Here is a 20,024-nt window from a genome sequence, read left to right as displayed (position 1 = left end):
ATTGATGATTCTAATTGCATTGTTAATGGAATTACAAAGTTTAGAATCATGTTTATCATGATCAGCAACCCATGCCATAAGATGATCAATTAGATTTCAGATCTGAAAATTATAATTGTTGCATGTGGTGATGATCATTGGATTCAAACCCTTTTGGTATCAATTGTAAAGACCTGCGATGTGATCTGCAATGTCATGTAATTTTTCAGATGCTTGCATGCATCTTATTTGATGTTTTGAGAGGCTTGCGTGCCTACTAAAAGGGGATGTAATTTATTATTATTTTTATTTTTTATCTAGTTGTATTTCTGTGATGTGATGTACGTCAACGATCAAGTCGAAGACAGTGCATGAGATGAACGGCGATCTGAGCGGTTGATGGCGATTGGATTAAGAGTTGATCAGGGATCGAATCAAGGAGGCTCGGGACCAATTCAAGAGTTGAAGACCAGTTGATCGATTGACATGCATGTGCTTATAATATGACCCATTTAGAATCCATGATCATCACCTATTTAAAGTTTAGCTTTATTGCTGCGATTATAACTGCCTGTGATGTGCTATTTGCATTTGATGCAAATGTGAGCGGGGTATATAGATTTACATGTGATGCAAACTAATAGACCAATCCAAATGAGACCTAAACTAAAACCTCCTCAATCAAGTCGAGAATGAACCAACATGAGCGAGTCATATTAGATTAATTGATCTAATTGGTGTCTAGAAAAGCATGAAAGGTGGTTACTTAATTAGGACCTTACTCTCTGAGTAAGGGGAGCCTCCCACCTGCTTACCTGGCCAATTGTTCGATTACCTCTTATGAAGAGCTCAATTTGCAAACACTAAGACCCGATTAACCGATATTAAGTCCATAGGTCGTCCACCGTAGCAGAGCTGCTAAGGTCTTTCTGATGTTGATTTATCTCGGCTGGACATAGTGGACAAGTTGCATCGGGGGACTGGACCTCTCTATAGACATGAGATGTTGTAGAGTAAAAGTGGGGTTGGGCACCAATAAATGTTAGGTGAGGACCCAATGACAACTTTATTTCTACGGTTATACAGTGGGTCTGACTTAACTAAGGAATGGGACCAATAACTGTTAGGTGAGGTCTTCATGACTTAGAGACCAAGTAGCACTGCAACATGCTTGAGAAGCATTGTACAAGAGTTATACACTCATCTATTTATGTGTCACCAATAACTGTTAGGTGAGGTGGCATGTAAATCGATGGGACTGCAGTACCCACTAGAAATCCTAGTCGTGTAGAATTTTCGATTTTCTACCAGGAGAGTGTGAGGAATTCGAGAAAATAGTGGGAGGTACATTTGTTCTAAAAAGACCCTAGAACAAATTAGGATCAAGTACAAAATTCTAACTAGAATCTTTACTCTCTGAGGATTATAATGTCAGCTTCTAGACTTTTAACTCATCCTATAGAACAACCGTTTGACCAAACCCAATTATAAAGACTGGTTCAGCAAATTTCAAAATAGTTTTGAATTGTGAGAAATTAGGGTATGTGCTAGACCATGGAATCCCAGTATTACCAATCTGTCCGATCATTGATCAGCGTAAGACGCATACTAAGTGGACGAACGATGACAATAAAGTTAGGTGCTACATAATGGCATCCATGTCCAATAAATTATAATGCCAGCATGAGAACATGAAGATTGCCAAGGACACATTAAATCACCTGCAAGAGTTGTATGGTGATTAGAGTCACGCAGCTTGGTTTGAAGTGTCCAAGAGGCTCTTCAAGGCCAAGATGCGCGATGGGCAGTCTGTCCATGATCATGGTTTGACCATGATAAAAGGCTTAGAGAAGCTTGAGAAGCTCAGCATGACCATGCACAAGGAATTGCAAACGGATTTAATCCCACAATCCCTTCTAGCTTCATATGAACAGTTTATAGTAAATTACCATATGAACAAAATTGTATGCACCAAAAACAGAATTGTTAAATAAATTGGTAACTACCTTAGGGACCTTGAACAGTTCAAGGGGCATCGTTCTCGCTGTCGAGTTGGTTTCTCCTTCCAAGAGAGTCTATTTGGAAGAAGAAGAAGCCTGCGAAGAAGCAGAAGACTGAGAAAATGCCATGGAAGTTCCAAGAAAAAGGCCAATTGCAAGGAAAAGTGTTTCCATTGCATCATGGACGGCCATTGGAAGAGGAACTGTCCTACATACATGGGAAGCATAAAGAACATGAAGGGTGACAGACCTTAAGAAGGTATATCAGATATGCTCAGGATACTTAGGGATTGTTACCTGTTGCTAGCAGAAATTTGATTTTTGTATCTTGTTTAGCACAGAAAGATTTTTGTAAGACTACTGTTCCATTTATTTGATAAATAAATTGGTTCAACGTGGTTTTATGATTGACAGTCTCTATCACAATAATATGGATGTATCTGTAAATGTATCTGAGCAAACAGTGAATACCATAGGATCTAATAGATCCAGAAATGAGATAAATCTAAAGTATTTGTGGCACCTCAGGCTTGGCCATATAGGAGAAGACAGAATAAAAAAATTGGAGAAACATGAGCTTTTTGGCTCATTGACTTTCGAGTCATATTCGATTTGTAAATTCTGCCTTCGAGGAAAGATGGCCAAATTATCTTTTGTAGGACATAGGAAGGTCCACTGAAATACTTACCCTAGTACACACTGATGTGTGTGGCCCATTCGATATGCAGGCTAGGGGTTGTAATTTTTTACTTCATTTACCGATGATTACTCATGGTATGGATATGTGTATGATACACAAATCTGAAACTTTTGAAAGGTTCAAAGAGTTGAGATATGAAGTAGAAAAATAAACAGAAAAACTCATTAAGGATCTTCAATCAGATCGAGGAAGTGAATACCTTAATGGAGAGTTCCGTGATTATCTCAAGAAGAATGGTATAGTTTCATAATGGACTCCTTCTGGTACACCTCAGCTCAACGGAGTGTCAGAGAGGAGGAATCAGACTCTATTGGTCCGGTCCATGATGAGCTTCACTGATTTACCCTTGTTTCTTTAGATAGATGCTCTATTTTCAGCTATTTACTTATTGAATAGAATTCCCTTTAAAGTCCATTCCTACCACACCATATGAGATATGACATGGTAAGAAACCGAGTCTTGGTTATCTCAAGATTTGGGGATGTCCAACTCAACTCAAGCGACAATAGGCGAACAAGATAGAGGATAGAATAATTAATGCTCGTTTTATAGGATATCCTAAAGAGTCATTAGGATACGACTTTTCATCCCAAAGGATCACAAAGTGTTTGTGAGCCTACATGCTATCTTCATGGAAAATAGTTTATCCTTGATAGAGACAGTGGGAGGAAAATTGAGCTTGAAGAGAAAGTCTCTAAAGAGCAACGAGCCATTATGCCTATAGAACCTATTTATATTAAGCCAGTACACGTAGTACCTCCTTCACGTCGTAGAGGAAGTGTTCCTCATGGGAGATAGAGATCAAGGTAAGGATCCCAATACCTACAACGAGGCGATGTTAGACATCGATTTCGAGAGATGGCTGGAAGCAATGAAGTCAGAGTTGGACTCAATGCATTCCAACCAAGTCTGAATCTTAGTAGATTCACCAAGAAGGTATAGAACCTATTGGGTGTAAATGGATCTACAAGAGGAAATTAAGTTCGAATGGAAAGGCTAGTGACGAAAGGTTATAGTCAGTGCAAAGGTATTGATTATAAGGATACTTTTCACCTGTAGCATTGCTGAAGTCCATTCGAATATTGCTTGCTGTTGCAGCATATCATGATACTGTGATGGTGGTCACAAGGTCTGTAAGCTGCAAAGGTCCATCTATGGACAAAAGCAAGTATCTCGGAGTTGGAACACTCGTTTCAACGATATAATCAAATCGTTTAATTTCATCAAGAACAAAAAGGAACCATGTGTTTATAAGAAAGTTAGTGGGAGGGCTATTGCATTCTTCGTATTGTACGTGGATGATATCCTTCAAATTGGGAATGATATTCCTATACTAACTTAGGTCAAGGTTTGGTTGTGTAAGGAATTCTCCATGATAGACATTGGGAAAGCATCCTATATTTTGAATTAAGGTCTATAATGATAGATCTAAGAGGATGCTTGTCCTATCACAGAATAAATATATAGAGGGAGTGCTGAAGAGGTTCGGCATGGAAACCTCTAAAAGGGGATCATTACCCCTTAGGCATGGGATAAATCTCTCCAACAAGATGTGCCCCAACACATCTGAAGAGATTCAGCAGATGAGCAAGATCCCTTATGCTTCGGCTATAGGGAGCCTCATGTATACCATGCAATGTATGTGATATGATATAGTATATGCTGTGAGTGTCACGAGCATCTATCAGTCAAATCCAGGCAAGAAGCACTGGATAGCTATGAAGAACAGTCTTAAGTACTTGAGAAGACTAAGAACATGTTCTTGGTCTTTGGGAGAAAATAATAGTTGAAGGTAGAAGGATGCACACATATTGATGATAGAAAGTCTACATCAGACTATGTGCAATGATGGTTCAGTAAATTGGAAGAGTTCCAAACAACCGATCATTGTAGATTCTACCTTAGAAGGTGAATGTTAAGCCGTCTCTAAGGGTGCAGTAGAAACATTTTGGTTTAAAAGTTCATTACAGAATTAGGTGTAATGTCATCAGATGCCATAGCACTCTTCTGCAATAACAAAGGCACCATAGCACTAGCTAAGGAGCTAAAGGTCTCACCAGAAACCGAAGCACATAGAGCGGCAGTTTTACCTAATAAGTGACTACCTCAAAAAGAAATAAGTAGAGGATCAAAGAGTAGACTCCACAGGAAATGTGGTGGACCCATTCACTAAGCAGATAAGTCAGCAGAAAACTGAAACGCATCTTGAGAAGATGAGGCTTAGGTTTATGGCTGATTGGCTTTAGTGCAAGTGGGAGATTGTTAGAAGCATGCCTTATAAGCCAATTTGGGTGACGCATTATTTTATTCTGGAACATAAATTTGTACTTGACCTAATTAAGTTGGGCATTCTTTTCATTCATGTTCTTATGTGTCCATGAATCGTCCAAGGAATTAATAAGATGATGACGCATATTCTCAAGAGTTGAGAATTTGAGGCATGTGTCATTGGTGATTAATTCCTGAATTGCTCCTGATCGATGGATCATCACGAGGACGGTGATTGATCCGCTGAGATTAGTGCACATATTGCTTTCTTTGATGGACGAGTCTTGAGTCCACAGTGTAGGGACACTAGAGCAATTGTGCAAGTGCTTGTTAGAGAACAAAGGTACTGAGCGTGACGAAGACAAGAAGTCACTTAGATGTCTATCCACTCGTCAGTGACTTGCTTGATGTTGCAGTAGTGTAACTGGTCCTTTGACCTACGATGTTTCGGCTGCTCACAGTGAGGTTATTGTAGATTAACTGCACACATACATGGTCTCTAGCCATATGGGTCCATGCAGTGTAGATTGGCTGCAGTAGGTTCACTGTAGGAGTAGGGGATGCAACCTATAAGGAATCTATCGACCTTGATAGATAAGGAGAGATCCTATGTGATTTATAAGACTGAGTTCGTAAGACCTCGGCCGGGGCAGTAAAAACAGTGGAGAAAGAGTTTTTCACTCTCGAACTTAAGTCGAATAAATCTTGACATATGACAGACAATGGGATTTGACGAGTTGTCCATGACCTCCGTCCTGTAGGGATCCACGATAGTAGGACTGTATCACACGATAACTGCACCTAGAGGTTCATTATTCCATTCTGCTGGGTAGCCACTATATGCTGCTAGGTGTCACTGGTGGATGGTGAGACTCATGAAATATCTCGATGATCGATAAACCATGATGAGTTGAATTGGAACTGTTCCAACCCATTGAAAGGAGTTTTCAATGATATTGTGATAGAGATTGCAATATATCTCACTACCAGTCAGAATAGAACTTATGGGGTCACACACACTAGAGGTATTGACCGATCAGATGGTTGAAACGTGATTATGAATCACAAGAAATCAATTCGATTGATAATCAGTTGAAGAAGGAACAATGGGAATTAATTAATTGGACTTAAAACACGAATCCTACTTGGAGTAGGATTTCTGAAATTCTAATTGGATTAGGACTGAAAATCCTACTTGGACTAGGACTGAAAGTCCTACTTGGAGTAGGATTCCTACAATCCTAATTAGATTAGGACTTTGAATTCAATATGGATTCCTACTTAGAATAGGATTCCTAGAAGTCCTAATTAGATTAGGACTTCGGATTCAAATAAGAGTCATAATTGGATTAGGACTAAAATTAAATAAATCCTAATTGGATTAGGATTTCTTAAGTCCTAATTAATTATTAATCTAATAAATTAACAAGACTCCTAATTGGATTAGGATTGAAGAGTTCAATTGAGTCATAATTGATTTGAGTTCTAATTGGATTAGAACTTACCTAGATTAAACCCAATTGGTTCAACTTTGGACTAAGCCTAATTAGATTAGGACTTAGCCACATTAGGGCCTCCCAATCCTTACTTAATGAGGACTAGGGCAACACAAAAGGGAGGGGCGTACCTTTCTCTTGGTTGGTCCGGCAACACAAGAGGGGCCGGCGCCCCTCTTGGAAAATTGTAAGGAGCTCCTAATTAGTAGGAGCTCCACACGCCATAAAAGGGATGCAAGGGGGCAGCACCTAGGGCATGAGAATCCTCTTCCCTTTCTAGCCGTGAGCCCCCTTCCTCCTCTTGGTTTTCAGCCGCAAGCAAGGGAAAAGAAAAGAAAGGTGTTGGCGGCCCTCCTCCCTCCCTTCCTTCTTCCAACGCAGGGAAAAGAAAAGGCTGCAAGTAGCCTTTGGTTCTTCTCCTTAGAGCCTCCTTCCTCCTCCCAAGCATAATCAAGAGTTGATTCAAATGGAGAAAATCAGCCATCTAAAGTAGTCTCTGCAAGGGAGCTAGCATCCCGGAGAGACAAGGAAGCTTTGATCGGTCCTCTGCTTCGTGTGGATACCCGTAGAAGCCGGACGCGTGAACGGCTTCAAGCGAACCTTCATCCTAAACCACGAACTTCAGTTTGTGGTGATCATCTATCCGCACAAGGTGAAGATCTGATCTTCATAATTAGTTTAAAAGTTTTTAGTTCTAATCTATCTACGAACGGTTATTCAACAACGTTCACATGATGAACGTCGATCCCGCACATGACTCTTCCGCTGCCATCTGAAATTTTTTTAATTTTCTGCGGCATGGATGGGTTCCCAACAAGGAGGCCATGTCAGCAATCCATGGGAGGAACAACAACGATGCCACGCCATGGCCAGCCAAAGCCAACTCCCAACCAGTCAAGAGCTTAACAAAATACCAGATCAGGAGGGACAAGTAGCAGCGGGCGAATGGGACACATGGACAAGCCAAACAAGCAATGAATCCCGGGCGTCCAAAGCAGCTAGAATTTCAGCATGTGACCGCCAAGAATCCTACTTAGTTTGGATCCTTTGGGCGGCACATTAGGAGAGCATTTGAATTTTGAATTGTTTCCACCAATAAGCCAATTGGGCACATGAGCATTAGGCCTATAAAAGGGAGCCATTAGGGCCCTTAGAGTCGTCCAATTTTGTATCCAATTTCTGCATTGTAAGGGGTTATTCCCTAGGTCTCTTAGAAGAGTTTTCGGCCGCAAGGCTTGGGCTAGGGATGGGTACATCAACTCTCTCTAGATTGTAATAGGCTAGCATGATTCCTTTCCGATCTTGCTAGAGCTCCTTCATCCATTGTCTTTTGGAATAAAGTCATTGTTTTCATCCCCAGATACTTGATTCTTTCCCTTGGCCGAGCACCATCATAGGAGAGTATAGGCAAGGTTCCAACGACAACAAGAGATAGCGCGTTACCCACATGAAAGACGGTCCCGCAATCAACCACTCCATCTCCCTTGGCGGACTCTTGGCACGAGGTTTGCGACCGCAGGACCCCGTGGGCCAACAACGTGCTTCCTCGCGCTTCCACGGGCGAGGCCACGCGCACGAGCATGTTTCGCCGTGCGTTTCCCATGCGCGTTGCCTCGCACGCCGGCGCGCTTCCCCATGCGTTTTTCTGCACGCCCATGCGTTAATCCACTCATTTTTCTGCGATTTTCCGCGCGCTGCCGCCTTCCTTTTTCTTTTTCTTTTCTTCTTTTCTTTTTCTTTTTCTTTTCCTTCTCTTCTTCCTTCTTCCCGAAGCTTCTCCTTCCTTCTCCTTTCTTCTCCTCTCTTCTCCTCTTTTTCCCTCCTCCCACAAGAAAGGGCGAACGGAGCTCTTGGGAAGGGTGTGATCCTCGTCGGGGTGCTCAGAAGGGGATCGGCCCGAGGCCCGGCCACCCTTCTTCTTCTTCTCCTCATCTTTCTCTTCTTCTTCCTCTTCCTCTTTCTTCCTCTTCTTCCTCTTCTTCTTCCCTGCACGCGCGGGTGTGTTGCCCCGAGCGTACCGGTGCGAACCGGACGCGCGAGTGTGTTGCCCCGAGCGTACCAGTGCGAACCGGTCCAATTCGCACCAGTACGCTCGTGAACCGGTTGGTTCCGGCCCCTTTGGACTGGTCCGGTACATGCTGAACCGGCCAGTAAGGGCCGGTGCAGCATACCATGGTCTGATATGTAGTTTTTTTGAATGCTTTTGTAACCAAATAGAGGATCCACTTCAATCTGTCATCCAAGAACCTAAGAAGGTTGATGATCCAGATCATCTCATAGAAAGTTTCCTTAAGTGGCTAAGCATAGTTGGTCTACTTCGGCCCTTATCCATAAAAAATAGAGAAACTATGTCATGCAAAAGCAATTAAACGATCTTGTGTACATCCACTATCATCTGCATCCACAACTGAAGTGCATTGAACAGGAAGTTCAGCTGAAGTGGAATGAACCACTTCATAACAACTTCATGCACAATGAAGAGGATCTGATGATTAGGTGACTTAAAGGCCAATAGCAGGAGCTAGAGCTAAATGAGCCAAAATTGTCTCCTCGACCAACCAGTTTCGTAGCCAAGAGAGGCTAGGATGGATGCGGAGCAATAAACAAAATGACATATTCGACGCTCACTTCGAATCGATCAGCCACAAAGGTCGAAGGGGAGCCGACCGTCACACGACTCCATGTCTGAGACATCCTCTCAGCGGTTCAATCAAGAGATGTTAAGGAGAGGCCACCATGGTGCCTAGTCTAGTCGGGGTGGGGGGCCCAGCAAGAGAGTCAAGGCATGAAGGCAGCTTTGTTCAAGCCAACAAGAAAGGTAAAGGAAAGGTAGCTACATCTTTGGAGAGATGCGAGGAGGAATCCATTCACTTTCATTTAGAGATTAACAAGCCATTTGATGACCAGTTGGCTAGATTATCATGCAATATCAGCAACGACAATTCATCCATTGATGAATCTGGTGGCCAGGGAGGTAGCGGGGCATGAGGCATCACAGCTTATGACTCTCAACCCTGGATGGCATTTGATTAACCGATGAGTCCCAGTTTACTCATGCTACAAAGGAGGGGGACAACAATGCACAACCTAGTAAAGTCTGCGAGGACATCACTGTATACAGAAGACAGACTCCTTGTGGTCACTTGGGAGCTGATGTTGCTACAGCAGTTGACAATGCACGTGGAGTAGGGTCTTTGGACGTATCTGGTTTTGAGTTGCATATTGGATCCTATTCCATACTAACAACCCATGACCCATATGCATATGGATTATTTGAAACATTGTACTTGAGTGGTTATTATCCTTCACTACCTCAGCTATCTTTCGGGTGGAATTTTTCTATCGGCATCATTGGATGTCCAGCCCAATCTTAGAGACAGATGAATGGGTCCTCCCAAAGTAGCTATCCCACAGATTATGAAAGGATCATAAAGGCCTATCGCAATATAGACCTCTTAGAGAGTTGGTGTGACACTCCTCTAGAGTACTGTTGGGGGGAAAAGTGTCGCTACGCTTTGGTGAGCAAACCCCTCCGAGCAGGGGCCGACTGAGCAGACCCCTCCGAGCAGGGGCCGACCGAGCAGACCCCTCCGAGCAGGGGCCGACCGAGCAGACCCCTCCGAGCAGGGGCCGACCGAGCGGACCTCCGGCTTGGCGATACTTGAATAGTCTAACCAACCCGAGAACACCTGAGCTACACACTGAGATTACGTCCTCCCGCGGCACGGTCGAAAGATTACGCTTCGTCTTCACCGACAATTAATGTGTATGGGTCGTACAGACACCCGGTTCGCTCAACAATCAAAGCGTATGGCCCCTGTAGGCCCTCGGCTTACTCAACAATCAAAGCGTATGGCTTCCATCGCCTACGGACATCGAGTCTCCCACGGCAAATACGCATGCCTACAAATGATGGCATGTCTCCACGACGACTTGAGCTTCGGCCTAATCTCCTATAGTAACATCATTGATTTACACGATCGGGTATTAATGCACAATTGTACGACAAGCCATTTGCTCTGTCACATCACAGGTAACCAAGCCCCCCTATAAAAGGAGAACTTCTCCATTTTAGGGGGGGACTTTTGGGCCCTCTCTGGCTCCCTCGATCTCTCTCCTCCAAAATTAAGCCCCCCTCTGACTTAAGCATCGGAGGGCCGGCGCCGGAAAAGCCCGGCCACCGGCTTCTTGCAGGTCTCCAGAAGGACGCCGCCCGCCGACAAATCGCCACCCGCCACTCAGGTAGCAGAGCTCCTCCCTTTCGGCCGACGGTCGCCCCCGGGTCCAATTTCCAGCAACAGTTGGCGCTAGAGGAAGGGCCTGAGTCGCGACCATGAAGCTGAGAAGTAAGGGAGCTTCTAATACCTCTCGACGTCCTCCACCCAGTCCTGGACACTCCGTCCAGAACTCGCCACCTCCGGCCGAGTCGACTTCCCAAGTTCGGCCGGAGCAGTTTGATGCCCTGGTACAGCAGGTCCAGGCCTTGGCCGCTGTTGTCCAAAGCTTGCAACCCAGGGGCATCCCAACGGCACCACTCCCTCCAGCCCCAGTTCAGCCGGTGCCTCCTACAAGCGGATTCTCCCTCCGAGGTCAAGATCCCCAAGCTCAGGCCTCCCCCTGGAGGGAACACCCGGTGAGAGGTCCTGGTGACTGGCCACAACTGTCAGAAGCCGAGTTAGTCCCAGGGCAACCTGCGCTGGAGCGGACCGCCATGGCGATCCCCCAGAGTGATGAGCTCGACAAGAAGGTCGAGAAGCTGGAGCGCCAGATTGAGGCACTCCACGGAAGGAGGTCGGGACGCGATGGTGACTTCGAGTTCACCACGAGGTCCCCCTTCTCCCAACAAATTGAAGATGAGCCGGTCCCGCCAAGATTCAAGATGCCCCAGGTGGAGCCTTACAACGGTAGGACCGACCCCCTTGACCACCTGGAAGGCTATCGGGCCTTAATGGCCCTGCAGGGAGCCTCGGAGGCCATGCTTTGCAAAGCCTTCCCAGCAATACTCCGAGGAGCAGCCCGGCTTTGGTTTACCAGGCTGAAACCAAGCACCGTCTCCTCCTTCGAGCAGCTCGGCAGGCAATTCGCCAGCAACTTTGCTGCCAGCCGACCCCAGCGGCAGACCTCGGACTCCCTCCTCGATATAAAACAAAAGGAGGAAGAGTCCCTTAGGGAATATTTGAATCGATTTACCGCCGCAACATGGGAAGTCCGGGAGCTTGACCAGTCGATAGCCATGTCGGCGTTAAAGACTGGAGCTCGCTCCTATAGATTCCTCTTCTCCATCGAGAAGAGCTTCCCAGCTGACTTCACCGAAATGCTGGCCCGGGCCCGAAAATATGCGAAGGCCGAAGAGGCCGTCGCTTCCAGGCGAGGTGCGACCAAGCCCGCCTCCAAAAAGCAGAAAAGGTGCCGCGAGGAGCGCGGCCGACCCAAGAGCCAGTCTCCTCGCCGGAACAAGAGCTTTCCTCGGTTGAGGAGCCTGCCTTAGCCTCAGGAGTAGCCCCGACCGAGGATGCCCGACCTAGCTCGGATGCTCTTTCCACGACGACATCGAGCTCGGCTCGATCTCCACCGATTATCGAGCTCGGCTCGATCTCTATCAACCATCGAGCTCGGCTCGATCTCCATCAAATACCTCGACTACGGTCGGAATGCCCCGATATTTCGGGATGATGGAGTACCCTCTTGGTCTCCCCGGAAATAAATGTTCGTGGTTATCCAAAAGTTCGAGATGCGGCCCTCCATCGAGCTCAGCTCGATTTCCTCCATCGAGCTCGGCTCGATCTCCACCGATTATCGAGCTCGGCTCGATCTCCATCAACCATCGAGCTCGGCTCGATCTCCATCAACCATCGAGCTCGGCTCGATCTCCATCAAATACCTCGACTACGGTCGGGATGCCCCGATCTTCGGGATGATGGAGTACCCTCGTGGTCTCCCCGGAAATAAATGTTCGTGGTTATCCAAAAGTTCGAGATGCGGCCCTCCATCGAACTCAGCTCGATTTTCTCCATCGAGCTCGGCTCGATCTCCACCGATTATCAAGCTCAGCTCGATCTCCATCAACCATCGAGCTCGGCTCGATCTCCATCAAATACCTCGACTACGGTCGGGATGCCCCGATACTTCGGGATGACGGAGTACCCTCGTGGTCTCCCCGAAAATAAATGTTCGTGGTTATCCAAAAGTTCGAGATGCGGCCCACCATCGAGCTCAGCTCGATTTCCTCCATCGAGCTCGGCTCGATCTTCACCGATTATCGAGCTCGGCTCGATCTCCATCAACCATCGAGCTCGGCTCGATCTCCATCAAATACCTCGACTACGGTCGGGATGCCCCGATACTTCGGGATGGAGTACCCTCGTGGTCTCCCCGGAAATAAATGTTCGTGGTTATCCAAAAGTTCGAGATGCGGCCCTCCATCGAGCTCAGCTCGATTTCCATCTGTCGAGCTCGGCTCGATCTCCATCGATCATCGAGCTCGGCTCGATCTCCATCCATTGAGCTCGGCTCGATCCTCACCGACCATTGATGCTTGGTTCCGATGTCAGATCTAAATCGAGATCTGGGCGCCTCGAAGCCATCGGCAGCTTCATGTACGAGCCCAAAGGGCTACGACCCCATGCTTCGGATTAAGTTCGGCGCCGTCCTCTACGATGAACAGCTCGCGGCACGGGGCATATAGCCTCGGAAAGGTACGCTCTGATTGGCGTCTGTCTTGTTCGATACGCACGTCCTATTCGTTTCTTACGTTGGATACTTTTAATAAAAAATACCCCGGCCAATACCGGGGTCCTCCGCCGAGCCGATTACGAGCTAAAAATCTGGTCGAACACGCCTACTTGAACCCTAGGTCGGTTTTTCGGCCGCTCGGTAAAATTCAATCCCGAGCTCGGAGGTTCAACGATTTGAGCTACAAGCTAGCTACCTAATACGATGATTAGAGCACGGCGCCCCGCAGCTGGGATCCCGAACTCTACAGCCGCGAAATTGCGACTCAAATCTAAGAGCTTAACAAGCTCGGGCATCCTTTCGGTCTAAAGTGCCTTAACAGCTCGGGAATCCGAGCAGCAAAGCCTTGGAGAAACATTAGCCAAAAAATGAACTAGAATTAGAAGAACGAAAGTTCAAAAATATTTTCATTCAAAAAGCCCGAGGGCCAAGTACAAGATTAAGTCTCGACCGTGCGGTAGACACGGGCCGACCTCTTGTTACAAAAGGAAAAGAAAAAGTACAAAGTTAAGAGGCGGCTGCCGCGGCATCACCAGCAGAGACCTCCCCGGGCTCGATTTCAACGCCCTCGGCTTCGGCCCCTTCGGCAGTAACCCCGGGCTCGCCGCCTTCAGTACCCCCGGGCGTGATCTCGGGAGTGGCCCCCCGACCAGCCCCTTCCAAGGCCTCTGGAGCTGCCTCTCTGGTCGCCTCGACTAGCTCCGCCGTGAGGCCCTCGTCTCCAGCTCCGGGCTGAAGTAAATTGAGATCAAAATTGGGGCAGAGCCGGCGCAGTTGTTACGGAAGTCGTTGAACCCTTGAATAAGGTCGTTCACGGCTTCCTCCTCGAGCAGCTCCTGAAACTCTTCCGATTCTCGGAAGAGCTGAACGGCATTCTGGGCTCGCTCCTGGGCCTCCTTTTCCCGGGCTCCGAGCTGAGCTTGGAGCTCCTCGGCCTTGAGCTCTGCACCCTTTATTGCCTGCTCGCGGACGACGAGCAGGGACCGCGCCTCGGCTAAGCGAGCCTCGGCGGCCCGCAACTCCGATCTAGTCAGAGCGTGGGCTGCCTTCTCCTCATCAAGCGCCATCGACAGGAGCTTGACTTCGTCTTCAGTGGCGCCCACTCTGAGCAAGAGCTCCTTCTTGTGGAGCTCGAGCTCCGCCGCCTTCTTCTCGGCCTCCTCCTGTGCTCGTAAGCACCGACGAGCCCCTTATAGTCCGCGCCGAGAGATCAAAGTCTCGACCTCGTGGAGATGCTGCAAGCAAGAACAGAAATTAGGCCGAGGATGAACGAAAGTTAAAAGCGAAAAGAATCACTATAAACGAAACCTATCCGAACTGCGGAAAAGCGGGCCGAGTCCAAAAACTGATTCAGGCTCATAGCCTGAATCTTCGCCTTGTCAGCCGGGAGGAGCGCGACGCGGAAAAGTTGCCGCGCCGTTTCAATGTTTTCGAGGGCTGACTCGCCCTCGGCCGTGTCCACTCCACGACATAGGACCGCCTCTCTTGGTCCTCCGACGGGTCAGGAAGGCCGGACCCTGTCGCTTCTGGCCTTGCAGCCCCTTGGCTGCTGACCGGCTCAGATGTCGGGCCCGCAGGTCGGACGGGAGGCCGACCAGGGACCTGAGAGATTGGCGTCGGGCACGCTAGCACCATAGTCACCCCTCCCGAGCCTCGGGGCTCGGAGCTCGGACCTCCCCTCTTAGTAGCTTCAGAGGGGTCGACTTGAGGAGCAGAAACCTTGGCCTTCTTCTTTGGTTCGAGCGGCTCTCCTCCGAGCTCCGCAGCTCTCTTCCGGAACCGGGCGTACAGAACTTCGCTCTTGGTTACCATTTTCGCGATGTCTGCGAGGACGAGCAGGATTAGAACGCAGAATGTTAAAGAAAAAAGAGGAAAAAGAGACTTCCTATTGTTACCCTTACCCTGAGGACGCGTCGAGCTCAGGCCTACATTCACTAGAGCGTCCTCGCTTATGAGGCCACTCAGCAGAATACCGTCCCCAAGGCTGCTAACGGCGTCGAGGATCCCCTGCTCGCGCGTGGAAAGCCTAGGGATTTTGTTGACTGTCCTGAGTCGGCTCGGCCTCCACCTAGGGTCAAACCCCCACGTCCGCTCGGAGCCCAGAAAGAAAATTTTCTTCTTCCAGTCGTGAATGGACGACGGAGCGCCATGGAAGAGTGGCCGACCCGCCCGAAGGGCGACATAGAGCGACTCTCCATCTTCCGGGTTTGACTTTAACATAAAAAGTCGCCGGAAAACATTCACGGAGGTCGGAATTCCGTACGCCAGGCACAGCGACAGGAACCCAACGATCGTCCTCCATGCGTTCGGAGCGAGTTGCGCCGAGACCAGCTGGTACTCCGCAAGCAACTCGTTCACGAACCCATGGAAGGGAAACCGTAGGCTGGCCCAGAGGGCCTCCAGGTACACTCCGATCCGGCCTACTGGGGGGTTCGTTACTCGATCCCCCAATCCGGCGGGCTCCAAACGGAACCCTCGTCGAGGAAAAAACCACTCCTCGACCATCTCAACCTCTAACTCACTCATTGTGGACTTGATGTCGCTCGGACCGGGACCCATTAGAAAAAAAAAAGGAGAGAAGAAAGGGTTCCGGGCGGATAAAAAAGACCTGTGGAGTTTGCCGGAGATCGGTTACTTCGGACTGAGAAGGAAATGGGAAGATGAAGGCAATAGGAGGAGACGACTCGAGAAGAATATGTATATATATACCCCTTAGACGACTCGGATCTGTGAAACGGAGCGCTACTCCCTGCTCAGATCGCGACACGCGTCAACTCTAGAAGTTAAAGGCGCCGCATTTAACCCGAACCGACACTTCGAATACAGAAGCGTCGCATCGGATCGTGTGGTCTCATCATGAGCCCACGATGCGAGGACGCTTCGAAAAACGAAAAGGGAGATGATAAAACGTCTCTGGAGAAAGAAGCGCTGCCTATTAAAAGCGTCTTGAAACGCGCAGTAATTCAAAATCCCCTAAACCACATTAACACCACCGAAACTACTTCCCGCGCTCGAAATCCCGAGCAGCTCGAACTCGGAAGTCGGGGGGTAGTGTTGGGGGGAAAAAGTGTCGCTACGCTTTGGTGAGCAGACCCCTCCGAGCAGGGGCCGACCGAGCAGACCCCTCCGAGCAGGGGCCGACCGAGCGGACCTCCGGCTTGGAGATACTTGAATAGTCTAACCAACCCGAGAACACCTGAGCTACACACTGAGATTACGTCCTCCCGCGGCACGGTCGAAAGATTACGCTTCGTCTTCACCGACAATTAATGTGTATGGGTCGTACAGACACCCGGTTCGCTCAACAATCAAAGCGTATGGCCCCTGCAGGCCCTCGGCTTACTCAACAATCAAAGCGTATAGCTTCCGTCGCCTACGGACATCGAGTCTCCCACGGCAAATCCGCATGCCTACAAATGATGGCATGTCTCCACGACGACTTGAGCTTCGGCCTAATCTCCTATAGTAACATGATTAACATCATTGATTTACACGATCGGGTATTAATGCACAATTGTACGACAAGCCATTTGCTCTATCACATCACAGGTAACCAAGCCCCCTATAAAAGGGGAACTCCTCCATTTTAGGGGGGGACTTTTGGGCCCTCTCTGGCTCCCTCGATCTCTCTCCTCCAAAATTAAGCCCCCCCTCTGACTTAAGCATCGGAGGGCCGGCGCCGGAAAAGCCCGGCCACCGGCTTCTTGCAGGTCTCCAGGAGGACGCCGCCCGTTGACAAATCGCCACCCGCCACTCAGGTAGCAGAGCTCCTCCCTTTCGGCCGACGGTCGCCCCCGGGTCCAATTTCCAGCAACAAGTACTATTATGATCCTAACGTCCACTAGTCACATTGACAATCCACCAGATTTTAGATGTTAGTACATATTTTGTACTTTAAGTACATTAAAATCAATTCAATTTATTGTATTGCATGTATTTTTACTTGTAAATACATTGGTTGGGCAGGTCGCAGTTCTATTTCATGATAAAAAGACACCAAAACTAAGTGAAAATCATAAATTGGATAACAAACCAATAAAACTTTTAAATACAAATCAAAAAAAATGAGAATAAAAAACAAAAAAAAATAGTCAAATTGGAATACCGAGTGTCGGTACGGTATTGAACCGGTACTGTACCATACCATCTACTAATCGTTATGGATCCTGGTACTGGTACAGCGAACATTGGTTTTCATTCTTACTCTTTTTCCTAATCCTAGTGAATTTTCCTAAGGACAAGAAAAGATATCATTTTCTAGTTTTACGAATTTTCTCCTATTGCACGTGCACAAACACATGGCATCAATATACAAGTAATTAATACATTTCTTGTATCCAGCTTCCCTATCCCAACTATCAGCCAATGATTGATTAATTGATTCACACCTAGTAAGTCGTGTATTCCCTCTCTCTCTAACTCTTTTTTTCTTGATTCAAATGAAACAGGATATTCTTCTGATTATGAATCATTCATCCCCTCACCACAAAAAAAGGAAGAAAAGAGCAAATCACATCATATTTTTATGGTTTCTGTAGCCAAGCATCTATCATTGGACTTTTTTTCCTCAGCAAGTAATATTGGAGCAAAATGTACTGTATCAACATGACTCAAAACAGAAAGAAATAGAAAAATATCAATCTGTTCTCTTAACGCTGTCCATGAATTAGATATATATTTAAAAGATTCACCATTATGTGTTCAGACAGTGAAGCAAAACTTAATCATCAAGTAAAAATGTAACAACCAACAAACAATAGGCAAGAAAAAGGTGGAAAAGGCCATTACATGTGAGTTGAACAATGAAGGAATGTTTGGCACTCAAGAGGACTCAAATTTACATAAGATGATCTGAAAAGAGAAAACCCATGCAAATATAAATGAAAGTTCTAAAAATGTTTCCACAAAGCTATAGTAAATCAAGTGTTTGAAAAATATGATGATATTAGTGATTTTTGTCGAGCAAACAACATCCATACAAGATAAATTTTGTGGTTGTAGTTAAATCTAACACCTCTTGTTTCTTCTGTCATATCCAGGACAGAAGCAAACAATGAGGCACCACATGGAAAAGCTATAGTTACAGAAACAGAATTATACATGCAATGAACTTTTAATTAATGAGTGTTCTTGCTAGACCACACATAGTGAGCACAATAAATCAAATGATCCAAGTTGACTGTTCCAAAGTGAAGAGTGTCACTGAATAAAGTATCATTCAACATAGTCATTTTATCTCACAGTTAACAAATTGCAAACTCCCAAGCAAGGTCTGCAGCACTGGAACCAGCACCTATGCCTATAAGCCAGCGATATGGTACAATACACCCGCACGTCGTGCCGTTCTAGCATGAACCAACAGGGAAACCGGAAACAGACAGGAAGAGGGAGGAGAGAGAAGAAGAGAGAAAGGGGGAGGAAGGGAGGAAGGGAGAGGGAGAGGGAGAGGGATGAAGGGAGAGTGGGAGAGGGCGACAGTGAGAGAGGCAGAGAGAGGGGGAGAGTAAGAAGAAAAGAGAGGAAAACAGAGAGAGAGAGAGAAAGGGGAAAAGAGAAAGAGAGGGAGGAAAGGAGGGGGAGAGAGAGAGAGAGAGAGAGAGAGAGGGCAACGGTCAGCAAGGGCTGCCGAAACAGAGCTGAGGGAGGAGGGAGAGAGGACCATTGACTTCACTTAAAAAAATTCAAAAAAAAATATAAAAGTGGGCCAAAGCCCCTATTTCCTTTTGAAATAGGGGCTCCGCCGCTATTCCAACTTCATAGAGAAGAGAGAGCTTCGAAAGCCATCTCTCGCCGCTCCCTTGGCTTTGGTCCGGCAACCCTCTCTCGCCGCTACCCTCTCCCTCTCTCTCCCTCCCTTCCTCCCTCTCCCTCTCCCTCGCTCCCTCTTTTTCTGTCTTTTTCTCTCTTTCCTTCTCCCTCTCCCCCTCCTTTGTTGGTTTATTGATTTTAAGGCCGAAACCGTCCCAGTCTGCCGCCAGTACATACTGAGCAGTTTGGGACAGTTCCACCATCTTGTAAAATCTCACCACAAGCCAAAATTTCCAAACATTGCTTCTTGCTTCAGATAATAATCACAAACTCCAGCCAAATGGAATCCCACCAAAAACAAACAAAAAACTAATCATACAAGTACAGAAACTTGCTACTTCTGTTTTCCTTTTTGATCAAACCATGACCATGATCATCAAGTTTTATCCCATCTATTTGGAATGGCAGTGATAATTTAAAGCCCCTGTGGACAATAAATGACATTTAGAACAGCCTGCACTTATTCACTATAGACAACAGGTTGCAGAATGTAACAGACCCTACTCATAAACTCACTAGCACAGCCAGTTCTTGGCAGTGCTACTCCTGTGAACTCCTAATAACAGCTAATTCTTGCTGGCACAAATTTGAAGAAAAAATTTTCAATCCATAGCCCCTATTCCAGATATTGTTGAATCAACAGAGGAATTCATCAACAAAAAATTCCGACCATGTGTAACAAAACACCAATTAAGAACACATGCAGTTGCTCTGTCTTTTTTAATTTTGACTAATCCATGACTATAACCATCTAGCCTAATTTCAGCTACTCAGAATGGAAACACTGTCAAAAAGGCTCGGCAACTTGGTACAAAAGTCTACACTTGACTCTATACAATACAGATAACAGCAGCAAAGGAAACAGCATGTTACCCCTACATACTCTTTAGCATAGTCCACTCTCGTTAGTACTTACTCCAAACCCAAATTTCAAATCCAATCACCATTTCAGATAACAATCTAATCTCCACACAGAATTTTCAATGTTGTATGCCAACAAGAACAAGCCAGAAATGGATTGGGAGTTTAGAAAATTGTTGT

The 20,024-nt window shown here is 46.7% G+C and overlaps 1 protein-coding gene across 2 annotated transcripts in view; it reads right to left on the bottom strand.

Moving 5' to 3' along the window:
• LOC103697114 (protein NPG1-like) overlaps positions 1-20,024 on the bottom strand; it is a 49,541-nt gene that overhangs the window by 9,582 nt on the left and 19,935 nt on the right. The window lies entirely within an intron of this gene.

Source organism: Phoenix dactylifera, chromosome 14, assembly GCF_051530095.1.
Source record: "Phoenix dactylifera cultivar Ajwa chromosome 14, Ajwa_hap1_PhDact_Kaust_v1.1, whole genome shotgun sequence".
NCBI lineage: Eukaryota > Viridiplantae > Streptophyta > Magnoliopsida > Arecales > Arecaceae > Phoenix > Phoenix dactylifera.
Note: the sequence above shows the minus strand (reverse complement) of the source record. Positions and strands in the feature narration are given on the sequence as shown.